A 12,738-nucleotide genomic window follows, 5' to 3' on the forward strand; every position below is an offset into this window, starting at 1 on the left:
AGTTTTGCACTAAATTATTTTTTCTCTTTGAAGTAATTTGGATTATCATTTGAAAATAATGAATGAATGCGCTTATGTCTTATTGTCTTGACCTTCCTAACGAAAGGGAATAGGAAACTAAGAGATGCATCATGTATTAATATTTAATTTATAATATTTTAGAAGGGTTTGATCCTGGCCTTTCAAAGATGCACAGGAAATCATGAAAAACTTCAATTTCAATAAAGGAGAATATGTGGTACTAATCCCGAGAATGATCCATGACAAATTCACAATGCAATATCATGCAGGAAGTGCACTACAATGGATTGTCAATGGTGATAACTAAGAAAATGTGTTGATGTTATTGAACTAGCACCCATAATTAGACTAACTTAGCAGTTTTAAGGATCTTATAGAGTAGGAATCAATCAAGAAAAAAGGCAGAGTGAGACTGTATTGGTCCCAATCAAACTCTCAAATTAGACGAGAAGAAAGAATTGAGAATGAGAACGAAGAGAGAATGAGAAAGAGATAAACTAAAAGGAAACAAAAAGATTAAAAATTTGTTATCTGTAAACAAACAAAAGTAAATAATAGTGACTGTTGAGTATTAAATGTTAAGTGATTTTAATAATAAGAAAATAAGATATATAAAAAATATAAATTATGTGTCTTATAAAATATTGTGTCTTATCTCAAATATTATTAATTTCTTAAAAATTAATTTATATTATTAATACTATTATTAAAAAAATTTAGAGACTTTATAAATTTAGATACTTTAGACAGTGACGTTAATTGCCGGAATGTTGTTAGTCAATGTAACAGCACTCTTGTCACGTAATTTTTTTTTACTTACATGGTTTTTGACTTTCATGTAGTACCATGCATTGCAGCCAATTTTAGGTAAGAAAAAGAATAAAATTATGTGACAGAAATATCGTTGAGTTGATTAATAAAACTTTTTATCGACCACTCCGAAGTAGAGAGTTGTTTCACAGACTCACTTTAATAATTAATTTTGCAAACTACCCACGGATGGTTTAGAAGCTTACAATAAGTTATGTACTTGTATTTAGTGTTCATATTTTTGTTTGAAAGAAAAGAAAGAAAAATATAACCAATAAATTATTACTTCGGATAGAATTGAACTTGAATTTTTTTAAATAAAGTTTCAAAGTTTTGTATATGAAAATAAAAACGTAATAAAAGGAAACAAAATTTTTGACAAAATTTATTTATTAACAAAGTTTGTAAATATTTTGCACACTAATAATATAGTAATAAAAAATTTATTAAATTTTTTTCAACAATCTAATATTATTTCTGCACCATTATCATCAACGACAAATCTATATTATAGAAACGAGGGTGAGTAAATACATTTTAGAGTTTTTTAATTAAATTGTTAATATATATTTAAAAATATTATATTTTACACTCTTAATTTTTTATATTAAACCTATTGATGGTTTTTTAACATGTTTTATTTTTATTTATATATTTGATGATGGTTACGAATTTTTATATTAAAAAAAAAAAAAAAAAAAAACCTCACTAAACTAAGGTCTTGGTTTCGGCTAAGATTATCATACGCTTTGTTTTTTGGTTAATTTTTCTGCAACAATTTAAAAACAAAAAAAAAGTTAGTCTTTCCATTAAAATACAATTAGTTTTATCTTTTATCAACAAAACTTTTTTCTTACGTACTATATTATTAAATTCGAACACAAATTAACAGCACTAATTTGATCTAATTATTTATCAATTTATCGATTGCTTTGATCAACACATATCGAGGGGGAGAGAGAAACAAGTGTAAAGTTGAAGAAATCATCACCAATTTGATACCAACTAGGTTAAGTTTCAAAATTTTGATTAAGCTTTCATAAGAAACTAAGCTTTCGCAACTTCTTTTCCATCGGTCAACCATTTAAGGATCGTTTATTTTAAGAGAGTTACTATAGTACTTGATACATTAAACTATGTAGCTGGTTTGGAATAGTTGGGTTTTTTTTTTTATCGATAAAAGCATAAGTTGTTGTAATATGCATGCAAGATAAATCCTACTTCTTTACCACTTATAATATCTTACGTAATTCGGATATCTGATTTTTAATTTTATAATTTTAATTTCTCATTTTAAAAAATATATAATTTTTGGTTATCTCATAATATTTCTACCTATTAATTATTAAAATTGTAACTTTCATCATGATATAATATTATATAAATGATGGAATAATTAATATTTAATAATATTTAAACCAAATTACATATTTAGTTCTCATTTTTATCTAATTTTATAATTTTTATGAGATAAAAATGAAAAATAAAAGAGAAATATAGTATGAATATTATTAATTATTAATTGTTATGTCATTTATTAAAGCTAAGATCATGACTAATATTTTAATTTTAACGATCGACGGAAGAAAGTTCAACAAGGGAATTAAATTTGTGGATTTTATAAATTGAGGACTAAAATTGTGGGAATAAAATTAGAAATACCAAAAATTATAGATTTGATATATTATAGGAGACAAAAAGTACAATTTAATTTATGAGTAAACATCCAATTTAGTCCTTAAAAGATGATGGAAGTAGTCATAGGTCCCTAAAAGATTTTTTGTGGCATCTAGGACCCTAAATTTTAACTTTGTTATACAAATTAGTTCTTTTGTTAAACTCGGTTACTAACTTTGTTAGTTTATTGAACAATCAACAATTACGTATCATGTTGATATCTATTCTTTCTCCCAATTATATGTTCTCTTTTCTAATCACCTAATATGAATCATAATGCAAGATTTTTGTACTTTTTGATAAAATAAAAAAAACAAACACTTTATCATGTTTAAATACTTTGGTTATGTGTGCTCTAGTTAAAATAAAAGATTATATATTGTTGGGTTTAGTATGGTTTCCTATAGTTGATTTTTTTTTTTTTTTTTGTATTAGTCATCCTTAGTTTCTTCTTTTGTTCTAACTATAGGTTTAGGATTCTAAATCCCAAATTATTGAATTTGGAGTTTATCAAAATAAGTGGTCATTATAAAGGATCTCAAGAAAAGATGTGTCAATCGAATATAAGTGTTTCTACTATGTTTAATGAGTCACAAAACTCATCTGGTAGAAGTGAAGAAGAGCATAACGATAATGATTTTCTGTTACTATGGAAATATAACTCTATTGATGGTTTAACGAACAAATAAAAATCCGGGGATTTTTTATTTTCACTTGTCCTCTATCTAACACTATTCGTTGATGTTTCTCTTCAATAATATCTCAAACCTTTGTTTCATAAATATTTCGTGTTTCGCATAGATTAATTCTGTGGGTGAAATGAAATACGAGAATGAGAGTGAATATAGGAAGAAATAAGTCATTTAAACGTCACTTTAGTTATTTTTTAATTAAATTAAAAGTTAAACATTACTTTGTCACGTGTCTAAATCTACTTAGTTTGTAATTGTCGCATGTCAATTGGGAGAGAGAATAAGTATCAATGTGACAATTAACTATTGACAAGTTATGAAACTAATAGATTTAATAATTAAGTATAATAGAAGAATTAACTTTCATAACAAAGCTAAAATTTACGGACCTAGATGTTACAAAAAAATCTTATAGGGACTTATCAATCACATTTATCAACTTTTAAGGACCAAATTGGAAGTTTACTCTTTAATCTATCATTTATTTTATTATTCAATAAATAACTTTTAATTAATTCAGTCCTTAACTAATTAGCCTTTTAAAATAAATATTATAATTATTTTAATTTTAAAATGTTTTCATCCTTTTGAGTGTAATTTCCTTTTCTTTCTCCACCGTGCAAACACTCTAATGTTCTTGTATGTTTAGCCTTTTATTTAAAAAAACAAATAGTAATACTAGTATTTTAGTTATGCACTATATAAGTTAAATATTTATTGTATATAATTAAAATTTATAATAAATTAAATGTATAAATAAATATTATATTTGAATATATATTATATTATATTTAAATTTGTATATATACATATTTTTAAATATTAAGTCAAACGACGATCTTGAATCTCTTAAATTTTGGAGTTTTAATGTTAACAAACAAAATATTTTTATAACAAAAAATGCCTTTGCAAATGTTTCCGAAAATGTTTATCAGATAAAGTGTAAGACACAAATTATTTGTAAGACGGTGTGAATCAGACGAAACATACAATTTGTCTCATGTTCATTAGATGTTCATTATTTATGAAGACTAACAACAATATTTATTTGAATATCTTCCTTAATAGATTGAACTAAAAAATCATCTTGAGACTCACAAATCTATTAAAAAAACAAGATCATGCTTTCCGTCATGACCAAGGACAAAGATCCTTAAAATCACGAAGAAAAACAGATAAAGTTGTTGTTATTGTTGCTCTATACTGACATTGCTTCAATAAACTTCATTTGGTATGGAAAGATTATAAGTAACTTCCTTGATTAAATTAGAGGTCCATTTGATAAAATGTATTTAATGTTTGCATTAAATGAGTCAATGGTTACCTCACATCTCAAGGAAAGTTGAAAATAAACTTGTGAGTTGGACTCAAAGTATCGTAATAGTCATTTTCTTCAAGCTACTGTATAAGAAGATTCGAAACTTAAGAAAGAAGATAGAACATATAGATACAGTACTTGTACAAAAACATCAAATATGCATTCTTTGTAAATTATACTTGTGTATAATCTTTATTCTTTCTTGTAAAAGCTTACTACTCTATACTGGTTGTATAATGTTTAAGTGAGACAAACACAACACTCCTATAACTTTTATAACCATTGTTATAAAATTGAGCCTAGAGAAACTTGTCTATAAAACAATACTTGATTGAATTTGGAGAGACTTAGTTGAAAAGAATACTTGATTATTAAGCTTGGAGAGATTTGTTGTGAAAATAATATTTGGATAGTTGCTTGAAAATACAAGTCAAATAATACTTAGGGTTGAACCAAAAGTGATTTATTGAAGGAATACTTTGATCTTTGTTGAAAGTTAGTGAAACTTAATCTAGTTGAATTAAGAACTGGACGTAGCCTCATTGGTTGAAATGAACCGATATAAAAATACTTAGTGTTCCATCTGACTTCTCTTTGCATTCCATCTAACTAGTATTACTACTTCACTATATTAAAAGTGTGAGTTTTTTTATATACATTATTTAACTCCCCTTTCTAGCATTTATCTTTTCTCCACATTAAAAATATAAATTATATTTATAATTTATGCTAAAAAATTTGTATTATGAGACAATTACGTTTAATGGATAATAAAATAATGTTATTTTAATTTTAATTATTGATAATTGATTTTAAAAATTTTAATTTAAAAATAAATATGATAAAAGTAAATTAAAATAGATAAAAGGTTAAAAAGATTTACAAAGACTCTCTTATTGAATAAAATATCTAAAACCAAATCTTATTAAAAAGGAAATTCTAAAAATGTTCTCACAAAATATAATTATTTTTATTTATATAATCTCTAAATCGAAAATTTATGGGGTATCATATTAAATAGTTTCTCTCATTTTAAAATCAGATAAAATTAAATTAGTTTGAATATATATATATATATATATATATATATATATATATATATTTTTTTTTTAAATACATAATTTTTTATTTTGATCTTTATAATTTTTTTTCAACTCTCAAAATATGGAATTATTGTCTCCAGTCTTCAATATCATGTAACATAAATACTTATGTGTTTAATTGAAAGTTAAATGATCATCTCAAGTAATATTTATTAGTGTTTGTAATATCATGTTAACACATGATATTTCTAAATGAATTTTTATAAATGTCTAAAAAGAATGTTATTTATTTCCTTTAAAATAATCGTTATGTCTAAGAGATAGAATATAGTTATTTTAGATTTTAAAGTGATGAAAATGAAAAATATTTTATGAGAACTAAAACCAACCATAATTCATTTTACATGACTAAAAAAAATGTTTTCAAATTTTAAAGATATAAAAATAAAAATAACTCTCTAAGTGCCAAATTAAAACTTATGTTGATAATGGCTGATTTGAATGATATTCAATTAGTTTTCTTAAGCAAGAGTTTAGAGTTTGAGTTTTGTAAATGAAAAAAAATTTAATTAGAAGGGGAAAAAATCATTCTTAGTAGGAACTAAATTTTTGATGAAGATTAATCATTAACAAAAATTAATAGATATTTCATACTAATAAAATAGTTAAACAATTAAAATTCATATTTACAAAAATTGAATATACAATTAAGATAATTAAATTTTATAAGATTCAACTCCAACCATTATTATAATTAAAACGTTTAAATTAATGTCAACCATAAATTTTCATTAAAGTTTATGCCATTTACTTTTCTTTTGACGAGATACTTTTAATGTGTTTTGATGCTAGATAATAAAGATAGAAATATGTCAACCTTTAAATAAAGGACTTATGACTTGTCTTAATCTAAAAGATTATAAAAGTTAATAAATTATTTTTAAAGGACTTATGTCAACCTTTTAAAAATTAATTATTTGAAAAAATTAAACTTACGCTTCTAAAAAAGTTTGTTAGGTCCGATAAAATAACTTATTTATTAATATGATATAATAAAAAAAAATATTTTTATTACTTATTAATAATATAAATAAATTTTTAAAAACTTAAATTATCAATAATTTTTTTTGTATTTCTACTACACTTAAATATTTTGTATTTCTTATTCATGTGAAATAAAATAAAATAAAAATAGTAGCCACATCTTTGTTTGCTTTTTTCTTTTATTTTCATATTTGATTATTTAGAATATTTAAAATATTTAAAGATGATCATTTTTTATCATACTTATATGTGAGTGTACATTAGTGTACATAAATTGTTTCTTTTAAATTAACTTTAATTTATTTTTATTTTAAATACTAAATTTTAATAATAATAAAGTAAATGAAAAAAACTCATACATAATTAAAAGTAAAGTTATTAACTTATTTAAAATTAAATTTATTAACTTATTTAATAGAGAATGATTCAAACGATACCGGTATAATTTTTACTAAGTATTACATCGCTTAACAATTTTATATTAAATATGAATTTTGTAAATTCAACTGTTAGATTTAAAGTTCTTATATTCCAAGATAATCAAAATGTTTATATTTTATTATATTTTAAAATATATATATATATTATGTCAATTTAGTTTTATAAGAATGTAGTATCAAATTATTTTAAATTAATATAAAATTTTGTATGTATGATCTAAAAGTAAATAATTTAATTTTCAATCTAACGATTAGATTTATAAAATTCACATTTAATATAAAGTTATTGAACAATATAATATTCGATAAAAATTACATTAATATCGTTTAAACCTTCCTCTATTTAATATTATTATATAAAATGAATAAATAAATTTATAATGAATAATAAACCTAATTTAATTTTATAATACAGACATGATTTATATATTTAAAATTTGACTTGACTTCCCTTCCTAAACTACTACCTCCTTGTGTTACTTTTTATTTTATCTAATTCTGCTCTGTTTCTCTACCTTATTCAACTCTTCATGAAGCTTATATTTCTCATAAGAATTCATAATTCATACTTCCTCATAAGAAATCATAATTTAACTTAACTTATCAAATTTGTTAAAAATATCAATTATTATCACAAATAACTTTTTCTCAAAAGAAAAAGAAAGATCACTATCGTGAATATTAATCCAATGAACTTTTCATACATGTCAAGAAAATCTGAAAAAAAGAAGTTTAACCATTTTAAATGTTTGGTACTCAAAATTAATATTTATATTTAAATATCTTATTGATTTATAAATATTATTATAAATAATTTAACCAATTTTTACAAATAATCACCAAATATAATGGTTGATATCACAATTTTTAACTAAAAAAAAGCATCACAATTTTAATCGCTTCATAATTTTGTGGATATAATATTTCATAAAATTAACATAAAAATTCAGAGTAAAAGAAGTGGACAAAAGAGGAAACAAACACAAACGCGTGACTATGAACCATTGTTTTGATATATTGACAAAAGTATAAATGATGAGTTTTTCCACCGATAAGTAATATAATTTATAAGACAATTAAATTTTGAACACTATTAGTGAAGGTAAATCTACGGTCCAAGTCCAAATCAATACTAAAAAAAAATAATAAAAGAAGAAAGAGAGGGGAAAAAAAGGACTACAAAGTATCATTTTCCTCTGACTTCTGAGAAACTTCTGGGAATCGGTCCATACGGTTAAACGACGCACGTGACACTGCCACGTGTGTCTCCGCGTGCTCGGTCTCAGATCCCCTACACCATCACGTTTCTAATCTAAAATGCTCCTTTGCCTAACCGTCACCGTGTGTCAGTTACACACCCCCTGATTGGTCTATAGTGACTCAACCATGGAGTCTCCTGATTATCACAATGATTCTGACTATCCAACGGTTCTGATTTCACATCTGCAGGACCTAGCTGCGGATCCGGGTTATGCAGCCGCAGCAGCGTATCTTCCTCTCCTTTTCCACCGCTTCCTCCTCCCTCCCTCGCTCGCTTTGCTCCAATCGCCACGCCAAACAGCTTCGCATTCATCTCCTCCGGTGCCGTTTCCGCCGCATCATCGCCGGAGCTCCGTTTCACCGGCATCAACTCCAGCGGCTTCACCGCCGTCATGCCGGACTCTCTGCTCCCCTGTGCACCACCGACACCGTTTTCCGTTTGGTAACTCCCGCTGCCGTTGTTAGCGTTTCCGTTACCGGTGACGCTGACATAATTAGACATGAGAGAGTATATATTGTTGCAGAGCGATCTCATCTCCGCGAGCTCTTTCGTCAGTTGAACGTTCTCTTTCCTCAGCCTCTCGTTCTCGTCGAGAAGTTCCGCCGGTGCTCGCGACGGAGATGAATTCGACGATATCACCTGCTCCTCGCCGGAGTTTGACGGCGAGATGATCGGTATCGCAGTCAAAGGCATCGGCGCGGGAACCGTGACCGTTGCGGTTGGCGTTGCTACCGGCGACGTCGCCGGCCCCGGTGACGAGATCTTCCGCCGCTGAATCTCGCAGAGAAGCCGCTTCTCGCCGCGGCGGAAACACTCGTTCGAGAATTCCCACCGGTCAGGTACAACTTTCCTGAATCCCTGTACATAAAGCAAAATCGAAAATAAATTTCAAAAATAAAATTAAAACAAAAAAAAATAACAACAAAATAGAAAGATTGAGAGAGATGAATTGAATTACGTAAGTGTTGAGTTGGCGGACGAAGCTGGAGAAATTGTTATGCTTAAAATATTTAGGAAGCAAGTCTCTGGCAAAGACGGTAGGGTTCCAAACGATGAAGGTGGATCCGTCTTCGTTCCATGAGATGACATCGTCGATGGATTGATCGTCGACGAGTTGGTAGGTTTTGGTTAGGAACGGCGTGGGGATGGATCTCTGAGAGTCCGTCACCGCGACAGAAGAGGTAGTGGTGGAGTCAAGGTTGTGTTCCACCGTGGGCGGCGGGGCCATGAGAGAGGTGGTTGGCGTTTGGGGAAGATTGTTGTTGTGTTGGTTCTAGAAGGTTCCCTTGAAAATATAAGGATGAGGGAGAGAGTTATGAGAGAAAAATAGAAAGGAAGGGGCGAGAAGGTACTGCGTTACGTCTTATGTCGAGAAAGTTCCGTGTGAATGAGGGATTTGTTTTGTTTTGTTTATTAATAACCGCATTTGTTTGCATGTTAAATCTTTGATGATGGAAGTGAAACTCTTACAGCGGGGTGGTAAAGATAGCTTCGTGAATCGTAATCCAAGAAACTTCTATACTTTTTTTTTATATTATTATTAAAAACAGAAAAAGATCATTCTTGAAATTATCTTCTTTTTTTTAAATAAGATAATAAAGTTGGGTTGTTAATCTTTCTTATTTTGATAATAACAAGATTGAGATGATTTTCTTATAGAACTTTTTATTTTTGGAAATTGGATGAAAATATTAAAACTCAAGAAAATACTGAGTTTAATAAATTTTCACATAATTTATTAATTACTAAGTTTTAAAAAATAAATTCATATCAGTGATGATTGTCTTTAAGAAAAAAAAATTATCTCTCTCGTTGTTTTGTGAGTTTACTTCTCCGGGTGTAATCTCTCTTTCCACTAAAAATTAATAACTAATTGTGCAAAAGTTATATATAGTAATTTATCTCTATTTTATCATTATCACGTGTCATCAGAATTGTGCTCAAATATTTCAGTCACCTACTGGAAAAAAAAAATTATCTACCAAATGAAAATATCATTATTTTCTATTATAATGAATTTAAAGATATTTTTTTTAAGAAAAAGCCTTCAAGGAGTCACGATATACTTTTTTTCAGCTGGAGCCACAATATCAAGAATTGATAATTGGAAATAAAAAGAAATATATATAAAAAAAAAACCTTTTAACTTTGTTGTGGGATGATTTTGAAAAGAGAGAGATGCAGCCTTAAAAAACTGAAAACCAAATAATTGTTAATTTTTTAGTTGAAAAGAGAAAAAATATGGGTCGTAATTCTATAAAATAAATGGGAGAAATACATTTTTTTTATTAAAAATTATCATTACTAATATACTAGTCAAAATTAAATGAAAGCAAATAATTAATTATATTTTACCTATGTAACATTCGCTCTTTTTACGATCACTGTAGAAAGTGATGTGATGATGTAATGTCCTGTTAGACCATACAAGTATTTTCAACTCAAAACTTACATACTCATAATTGCAGTTGAAATATCTATCTTTATAATTAATTTGTGTTACGGATAATGTGTAATAATATTAAATTTTAAGTTAAATTATATTTTTAATCTTTGTATTATAATTTATCTGTAAATTTGATTTTTTATTTAAAAGTAAAGATATTTAATTTTTTAATTTTAAAAAAATATAAAATTTTAATCTTTCTATTCAAATTAACATTTATTAATCAATAAATTTTAATATCTATTCATACTTATGTAATATAATATTTAATAACATAATATTTAAAAATAAAAAATATAAATAAAGTTTTATTAATAAAATAAATATTGATCATTCATAAAAATAGATAAATATGAAAAAAATTTATATATTATTTTTAATTTTTATCTTTATATATTACATTATTAAATATTATATCACTTAAATATGACAAATTATTTATAGAAAACTGATTTATTCTCCGAAAATTTGTTTAAAGTATATTCCAACATGATATATCAGTTAATAATTTAAATATAATAAAAATTTTACAGTGTATTCGAAGAATATTTTGATTGTGTTTTTTAGAGGATGTAGAAGATAATGTCAAAACTTAATGATAACAAACACTAAATTGTTGAAAAAATTAAAATTTTGTATTTTTAAAAATAGAAATTAAATATCTTTATTTTAAAATAAAAAACTAAAACACATATCGAGAAAAATAAATAAATCAAAAATATAATTTAACCTAAATTTTATAACTTCTACATATTGGAATTGAGGTGACTTCAAGCACCAGGCCAGGGCTAACTTACCTTTTTTCTACTAAGCTGGCGTACATGGAGATACATGGTAACCAAACCAAGGGAGTGTTGATCCAATTTTTTTTTTTTTGGGGGTTGGAATAATCCAAAACAAATTAAAATGTTCTATGGAGGATTGCTCATTATAGTCTTCTGAAAAATACAAATCATTGTAGACGTGGTTTCTAGTGAGGATGAGGATGTTTCAATCATTTTGGGACGCTTGTTCTGCATACTCCATACGTCCTAATAGATGTATCTTGGAGCAAGTTGAAAGTGAGACTCGATGATGAGAAGTTCACCTTCTAAGTCTTCAACTCCTTCAGAAGACAAACTCCCTCTACATAGTGTGAGAAGTTGGAAGTGGTGAACACAACAACAAATTCACAAAAGAGAAATTCATAGAGTTTTAATGTAGTGGAAAAGGTCCTCACTCTATTCAAATATTAAAACCTTCAAATTGTTGAATGTCATAATTAAGTTAATAATAGTTTGAATTCAGTCTTTTAAGTTTGATATATGATATTTGTTCATTATGTGATAAAGTATATTCACCTTTAAGTGTGTTTTATATGCAACGAATAAAATGAAAATGAGATGGAAAAAATGTGTTTTGGACGTTCTTATTTATAGGTAAAATTAGAGTAATTCTTTAAGTTGTACTTGTTGATATGCACAACCATGCTTCATAGGAAGCACCCCTTGCTTGAAGGTCCGTGGATAGCAACATGGGTGTGTTTTTAGTAAAATACAATTGTGCATATTATAGCAAGTATGATCGTATATAACAACATGGACTTCCAATCCTTTAACTAGGGTATGGGTTCATTCTAGCTTAGTCATGCATTAGGTAAATACAATTGTGAATATTATTTTCACTCATTCGGCCTCTAATTATATTGATTCTCTCTTCTACATTTTTTCACCTATTTGCTACATGTTTAACCAAATAAAATGAAGGGGGTTGTATTGAATTAGGATTTTAAAGAACTTTTTTAGTTGACAAAAGTCTTGTGGATTTTAAAAGACTTTGCAAAATCTTCATGACTTTTAAAATTTTGTAAGATTTCGCAAGACTTTCAATCAGGATTTTAATGGATTCTACAAGACTTTTAAGTTAGGATTTTAATGGATTCTGCGGGACTTCGTGAACTTTGCAAATTTTTTTAGATTTTTGACATACGACAAGAGTTCAAGATTT

The 12,738-nt window shown here is 26.6% G+C and overlaps 1 pseudogene across 1 annotated transcript; it reads right to left on the bottom strand.

The window, feature by feature from the left end:
- Window positions 1–8,036: 8,036 nt before the first annotated feature.
- On the bottom strand, window positions 8,037–9,869 carry LOC109803432 (heat stress transcription factor B-2b-like; annotated as a pseudogene). Its single transcript, XR_014434080.1, has 2 exons — window positions 9,265–9,869; window positions 8,037–9,164 (listed from the first exon to the last, which is right to left on the bottom strand). The product of XR_014434080.1 is annotated as a heat stress transcription factor B-2b-like (transcript).
- Window positions 9,870–12,738: the final 2,869 nt, after the last annotated feature.

Source organism: Cajanus cajan, chromosome 1 (assembly GCF_000230855.2).
Source record: "Cajanus cajan strain Asha chromosome 1, NIPB_CcT2T_4, whole genome shotgun sequence".
NCBI classification, from domain to species: domain Eukaryota; kingdom Viridiplantae; phylum Streptophyta; class Magnoliopsida; order Fabales; family Fabaceae; genus Cajanus; species Cajanus cajan.